The 7127-nt window shown below is 38.9% G+C and overlaps 1 pseudogene; it reads left to right on the forward strand.

Moving 5' to 3' along the window:
* Window positions 1-2888: 2888 nt before the first annotated feature.
* Window positions 2889-4822, forward strand: LOC115283915 (annotated as a pseudogene).
* Window positions 4823-7127: the final 2305 nt, after the last annotated feature.

The raw sequence follows: 7127 nt of genomic DNA on the forward strand, positions 1-7127 counted from the left end.
TTCTAAAGGTCAGAACTACCATTTCTTCTCTTTTCTACCTCATCAGGAGTCTGCAAAGGGACCTGAAGACACATGGAACTCCTACCTCCCACACACTTCCCTCCTTAGTGTCTGGAAATCCCAGTTAGAAAAAGTAATTTTAGCGCGCCCTCAGGTGGCCAAATGAAATATTGCGGCAATGGCTTTTGATAGAAGTTGGCGCTGTGGACAAACATCTGGGAATAGGCACTGGTATGTGGAAAGTTGGTAGTCATCCGGCAGGGCAACTAGTACGGAGATGGCACTTTTCCCTCTAAGGTGCCAATTCTCAAGCTTATTGGTGTAGGAACTCCTGAATAATCTTTCCAGGTTTATTTTGGACTTCTTGCATCACCTCCTCCTCACATGCTGTGTGGGGTAGGTCTATTTTTGAAATTAAAGTGAACTTAAATTATTTCTTAGATTTAAATATAATTATGTGTTCCTTAAATTAACTGGAACCACCTTTAGAGGCACAGAAGATGATTTGTGTATGGATTTTCCATCTAAAACAGGCTGAAGCAACAAGGATGAATAACCACAGGTATTACAAACATTTTTATTTTGGAATAACCAGATTTATAGAAAAGTTGCACAGATAGTGCAAATAATTCCCATATACTCTTCACCCAGATTATCCCAAACTTAGCATTTTAGCACATTGATACAATTCTATTTTCTAGTCTTCCGACTTGATTCAACTTTGCAAATTGTGGTACTAACATCCTTTATAGAAAATATAAAGCTCAGTCAGTTGGGCGCCCAACTCTTGACTTCAGTTAGGGTCATGATTCGTGAGCCTGGCAATGGGCTCTGCACTGACAGTGCAGAGCCTGCTTGGGATTCTCTCTCTCTCTCTCTCTCTCTCTCTCTCTCTCTCTCTCTCTCTGTCTCTGTCTGTCTGTCTGTCTGTCTCTCTCCCCCCCCTCTCTCTCTCTCTCTGTCTCAAAATAAATAAATAAGCTTAAAATAAAAAATATACATAGAAAATATACGGTATGCAGTATCATTCATGGCATTGCATTTAGTTGTGTCTAGTCTTTTTTAAAATAGTTCCTTAGTTTTTCTTTGTCTTTCATGCCCTCGGCGTTTTTAGAGTGCAGGCCAATTATTTAATAGAATGTCCCTGAATTTGAATTTGTCTGATGTTTCTTCATAATGAGGGTCAGGTTATGCACTTGGGGCAGGAATATCATAGAAATCATGTTACATCTTTATCAATGCACATAATGTTGCTTTGTTTTGGCCATAGATTTTGACACGCAGATGTCAGAATAATTAATGTTGAAAATTCCACATGCAGATAAGGTCAATTTTCTTTCAGGCTAATGGGAACTTCACTTACAGGATAAGAAAAAAGCAAGGAACCTGGAGAAACCATGCCCTCTCCTCTTATCAATCTAGAAATGTTTTAAGGAGGGGCTGGGATTTCAGAAACTTTGCGCTGAGACAAGGTGGCATTTTTTTCCCAGAGGAATGTTTTGATTCATGAGGATCTTGATTATTGAGTGCCCAGGTTATTTTTCCTGTTGTTTTCTAATCTTCCTTTGAGAATCAGAAGCTAGGGTTACTGAATTTTAGTCTCAGCTGTAGTTCAGTTACTATGTGACCCTGGAGAACAGCCAATGATCGCTTTTTGGGGTACCTAACCAGTGAAGTGACAGTTATTCACATGGAAGGAGAGTGTTTTGGAAGGTTTGGCTAGATAAAGGGGTAGAGGACAGGAGTTCATGAGCCAGATTCACGTGGCACCTAATTAAGCTCCTTGTCTCTCTAGAATCATTTCGCCTGCTGTAATAGGATTTAATATGTTTCCATATTGTTCTTGATTCTGGCTAGGGGATGCACAAACACTGGACAGAAAAAAAAACCCTCTTTTATATTATAGTCATTTATAATGGAAATGCAGATTTGAAACCAATCACTGGATATCAACTACAGATAAACAAGTTTCAACCTTCCACTTGGTAACTGGAGAAGTTCTATAGTACTAGATATTTACAGGTAGAAATGTCGAGGGATGCTTTTTAAAATAACAGCAACAGTCATTACCTTCTAGGCTTCAGGTTATAGCTGCATGTGATATTTTTTGGCTTTCTTGTTGAATTTTGTTCACTGTTTGGGATCCTGTAAGTTTGAATTCCATTACAATTTATTTTAAAGTATTTTCTGAGCTATGGCTGGTGCCATGGTACTGTGTTTACCATTACCTAAAGATGTGGACTGCTTTTGGACACTGACCTTTTAAATGTCGTAACAGCTTGACTGAATATTTGGTTTCTTATAAACGTGCTCTCTGGCACTACATTTATAATCTTGAACTTTTAATTTTCTGATGTTGTGCAATGTTTAATCAGGTGTGATTGTCATAAAGAGATAATGTCATTTTCCAGTCTTTGCACATATGTTTTCATAGTTTAAATGGAAATTCTTATCCTATCAATCTAGAAAGGATCTTTTTGCACCAAAGACCAGAATAAAACAGCAGATTAAAAGAAAGTTTTGCAGAATGGGCAGTGAATACTATGCTGATAAAAGACCTAGTTACATATTTAGTAAATTTATTTGATAATGTTAAATATTAATATGAAATAAGTTTATTTCTTCAATAAATTTTTTGAGTACCCATTCTGCACCAAACATTGTGCCATGGGTTCTGATGTAATGTCATAAAATACAGGTAAGACAGACTAATGAATATTTGTAATATAGGGTTTGTATCAAAAGAATAAACATGGTGACCTGTGATGCCTAATCTAATATTGGGGGGGGAGTCCAGGTGAGATCTTGTGCAGGAACTGATGTCCAATCTAGCCTATCCATCAAGTTCTATCAATTCTATCTCCCTTTTAAACACATCCTGCCAGCTCCCGGCGGAGTACAAGATTTCCTCCTGTTTCATAATCAGCCGGAACAATGTTCTACGCACATTTTGTCCTCAGTAAGAGAGGGCCTCTGGCCAAAATTTGGCTAGCAGCCCATTGGGATAAGAAGCTAACCAAAGCCCATGTCTTTGAGTGTAATTTAGAGAGCAGTGTGGAAAGTATCATCTCAACAAAGGTGAAGATGGCGCTCCGAACATCAGGACATCTCTTACTGGGAGTAGTTCGAATCTACCACAGAAAAGCCAAATATCTCCTTGCAGACTGTAATGAAGCATTCATTAAGATAAAGATGGCTTTTCGGCCAGGTGTTGTTGACCTGCCTGAAGAAAATCGAGAAGCTGCTTAGAATGCTATTACCTTACCTGAAGAATTTCATGACTTTGATCAGCCACTGCCTGACTTAGATGACATAGACGTGGCCCAGCAGTTCAGCCTGAACCAAAGTAGAGTGGAAGAAATAACCATGAGAGAAGAAGTTGGGAACATCAGTATTCTACAAGAAAATGATTTTGGCGATTTTGGAATGGATGACCGTGAGATCGTGAGAGAAGGCAGCGCTTTTGAGAATGACAACATGTTAGTGAGCACTAGTGCTTCTAACCTCCTGTTAGAGCCTGAACAGAGCACCAGCAATCTGAATGAGAAAATTAACCATTTAGAATATGAAGACCAGTATAAGGACGACAATTTTGGAGAAGGAAATGATGGTGGTATATTAGATGACAAACTTATAAGTAACAACGATGGTGGTATCTTAGACGACCCCCCTGCCCTGTCTGAGGCAGGTGTGATGTTGCCAGAACAGCCTGCACACGATGATATGGATGAGGATGATAACGCTTCAATGGGTGGGTGTGATAGTCCTGATTCAGCGGATCCTGTTGAACCAATGCCAACTCTGACTGATCAGACAACACTTGTTCCAAATGAGGAAGAAGCCCTTGCTTTGGAACCTATTGATATCACTGTCAAAGAAACAAAAGCCAAGAGGAAGAGGAAGCTGATTGTTGATAGCATCAAAGAGTTGGATAGTAAGACCATTAGAGCCCAGCTTAGTGATTATTCTGATATTGTTACTACTTTGGATCTGGCACCAACCACCAAGAAACTGATGATGTGGAAAGAAACAGGGGGAGTGGAAAAACTCTTCTACTTACCTGCTCAGCCTTTATGGAATAACAGACTACTGAAGCTCTTTACACGCTTACACCACTAGTACCAGAAGATCTTAGAAAGAGGAGGAAAGGAGGAGAGGCTGATAATTTGGATGAATTCCTCAAAGAATTTGAAATCCAGAGGTTCCCAGAGAGGAGCAGCAGCAGCAACACCAGCAGTGTGATGTTATTGATGAGCCCATTATCGAAGAGCCAAGCCGCCTCCAGGATTCAGTGATGGAGACCAGCAGGACAAACCTGGATGGATCAGCCATGCCCCCACCACCTCCCCAGGGAATGAAGCGAAAAGCCGGACAAATTGAACCAGAGCCTGTGATCCCTCCCCAGCAGGTAGAGCAAGTGGAAATCTCCCCTGTAGAGCTGCCCCCAGAAGAACCTCCAAATATCTGCCAGTTAATTCCAGAGTTAGAACTTTTACCAGAGAAGGAGAAGGAAAAACAGGAGAAGGAAGATGATGATGAGGAGGAGGATGAAGATGCTTCCGGAGGTGATCAGGATCAAGAAGAAAGAAGATGGAACAAAAGGACTTAGCAGATGCTTCATGGCCTTCAACAAGCTCTTGCTAAAACTGGAGCTGAATCTATCATTTTGCTTGAGTTATGTCAAAACACAAACAGAAAGCAAGCCACAGCAATGTTCTACAGTTTCTTGGTTCTTAAAAAGCAACAAGCTATCGAGCTGACACAGGAAGAACCATACAGTGACATCATCGCGACCCCTGGACCGAGGTTCCACATTATTTGAGCGGCTAGAAGCATTACAGCTAGTGTTCATTTCACTAGTATATACAAATTGCCCCCATGTGTAGGTCACACAAAACCCTTTGAGAAAATATAGATTTTTGTCTGTACAAAGTCTCTGCCTTTTTCTTCATTTTCCAGTATTTTAAATCTGTCAATTTCATCTTTAAGGGAGACTGCCTATATGGATGTGTTTGTGTTCTGACGGAGAAAACAGGCACACCCAAGGACCCAGAAGTTCATTTAACAGTTCAGACCAGATGTGTGCAATATTGGCACATGTGATAATGTGGAGTAGCCGTTGAAAGTCAGGATTTTTATCTTAGTTCTCCATCACTGCATTATGGGAAAGGAAAACGTGTCAGGGGAAAAGAACGCCAGACAGTGTAAGAACTATGGTGTGAGTCTTTGACAGAAAGAGGTTGTCTTTTACCTCTGGTAACACTGGCGATCTAACAGCTGTTTTTAGGGACGGTGCCCCAAACATTGTCCTCTTGAGATACATTTTAAAGTGACCAAGAGGGGGTGTGAAATTTTGCTATAAGTAAAAACCCTTCAGGTACAAAATGATAGGACTTGGTTTAAAGTGTTCTATTTTGTAAGTCATTCCATTTGCAACTTTTTAATGAACCTGACTATCCTAAAATCTGTTGTTTTAGTGAGGCTCTAAAATGAGCAGAAGTAGACTTTTTAGAGTAGAATAAATATAAAAACATTTATAACTTTCCAGAAGCTATAAATCAAAGTTTTAAAAAGATGTTTGGATATATTTGAGTATTCAGATCATGAAAATAGAAATTGCTATGCCAACTCAAAGGACAGACTGACGGGAACTTATACACCTGGTTGACTTAGCTTTTAAGCAGAAAATGCTGTTAATAACTAATGGCTTCTCTGATATTTATTATAAGTTTTAGTACTGATCTTTTCCCAATGCTGCACACTCCTATGTTTGGAACTTTATATCCAGTTTCCTGTAATTTAAGAAAAACATCCAAATAAAGGCTTTATTTTTAACAGACCAGATAGCACCAGAAATTATGTGACTATTATGATTCTCAAAACATGTCTTAACTTTTTAGGGCAAAATTACTCACACTGAAAAGTTCTAGCTTAAGTGTTGGCACTTTTGTGGGGAAAAAAATCACTTTTCAAACTCAGACTTCAGTGTATACCCAATACTTTTAAATTATGTGAAATGTTTTAAATTAGTGAACTCGTAATTACTGTTTGATGATTCAGTTTCTTGAGAATGGTAATTGTATAAAATTGCTATTGCAGCTTTATTTTCAATATGTGCCTGTAAACTATGGATTTTTCCTCCCTCTGTACAAAGTCATTGTAGATAATGTTTGATTATAGAAAGGTCATTAGTTTCTTGTTAACACATTTTGTTAGTCTGGTTTTGTTGCTTATTGGGTTTAATATTGTTCTTGAAAATAGTTGATGCTATGTTATGTATAACTTTTCTAATAAAAGTTGTGTTATAAGCTGTAAAAAAAAAAAAACACATCCTAAATCCAGCCACCTCTCCCCATCTCCACTGTCTCACCCCAGTACAAGTCATCATCACCTGCAGTAGTTATAAAGTTGATCACACTAGACCACAAGCTCTAAAAGGATACAAATTTTAGTTTGCTTCATTTTCTGAGAAATCCTGAACAGTACCTGACATGTAGTGGGTGGTCAATACATAATCTTGAATGAATAAATGGTCTGTATTCTTACACTGTTGGCCCACTTCAATTCAGCATCCAATGTGGTATTTTAAAAAGTGCAGTTGTGGGGCAACTGAGTGGCTCACTCAGTTAAGCTCCTGACTTTGGCTCAGGTCATGATCTTGCAGTTCCATGAGTTCGAGCCCCACATCCACTCGCTGCTATCAGTAAAGAGCCCACTGCAGATCATCTGTCTCCATCTCTTTGCCTCTCCTGCTTGTGCTCTCTCAAAAATAAAGAAAACACTTAAAAAAGTGAAATTGTTTCATCTCCCATCAATTCTTATTTCCCTCACCTCACCCTCTTTCTATATATTCCAGTAGTTCTGAAATGGTTAGTTTTTCAGTCCTGGGAACATTCCCATATCTCATGTATCCTTTAGGCAAACTCCTTTTAATACTAAAAGTACAGTTCAAATACTCTTGCCTCCATGGACCTTGCAATCACATGAGGAAGATAGACATCAAACAACTAAAGGAATTCATAAAATAATCTCAAAAGTGATGAGTGACATGAAATTATGACACAGGGTTAATTGAAAGAATAATTGGCTGTGAAGTAGAGTAGATTTCTCTAAGAGGTGATATGTGA

Source organism: Suricata suricatta, chromosome X (assembly GCF_006229205.1).
Source record: "Suricata suricatta isolate VVHF042 chromosome X, meerkat_22Aug2017_6uvM2_HiC, whole genome shotgun sequence".
NCBI lineage: Eukaryota > Metazoa > Chordata > Mammalia > Carnivora > Herpestidae > Suricata > Suricata suricatta.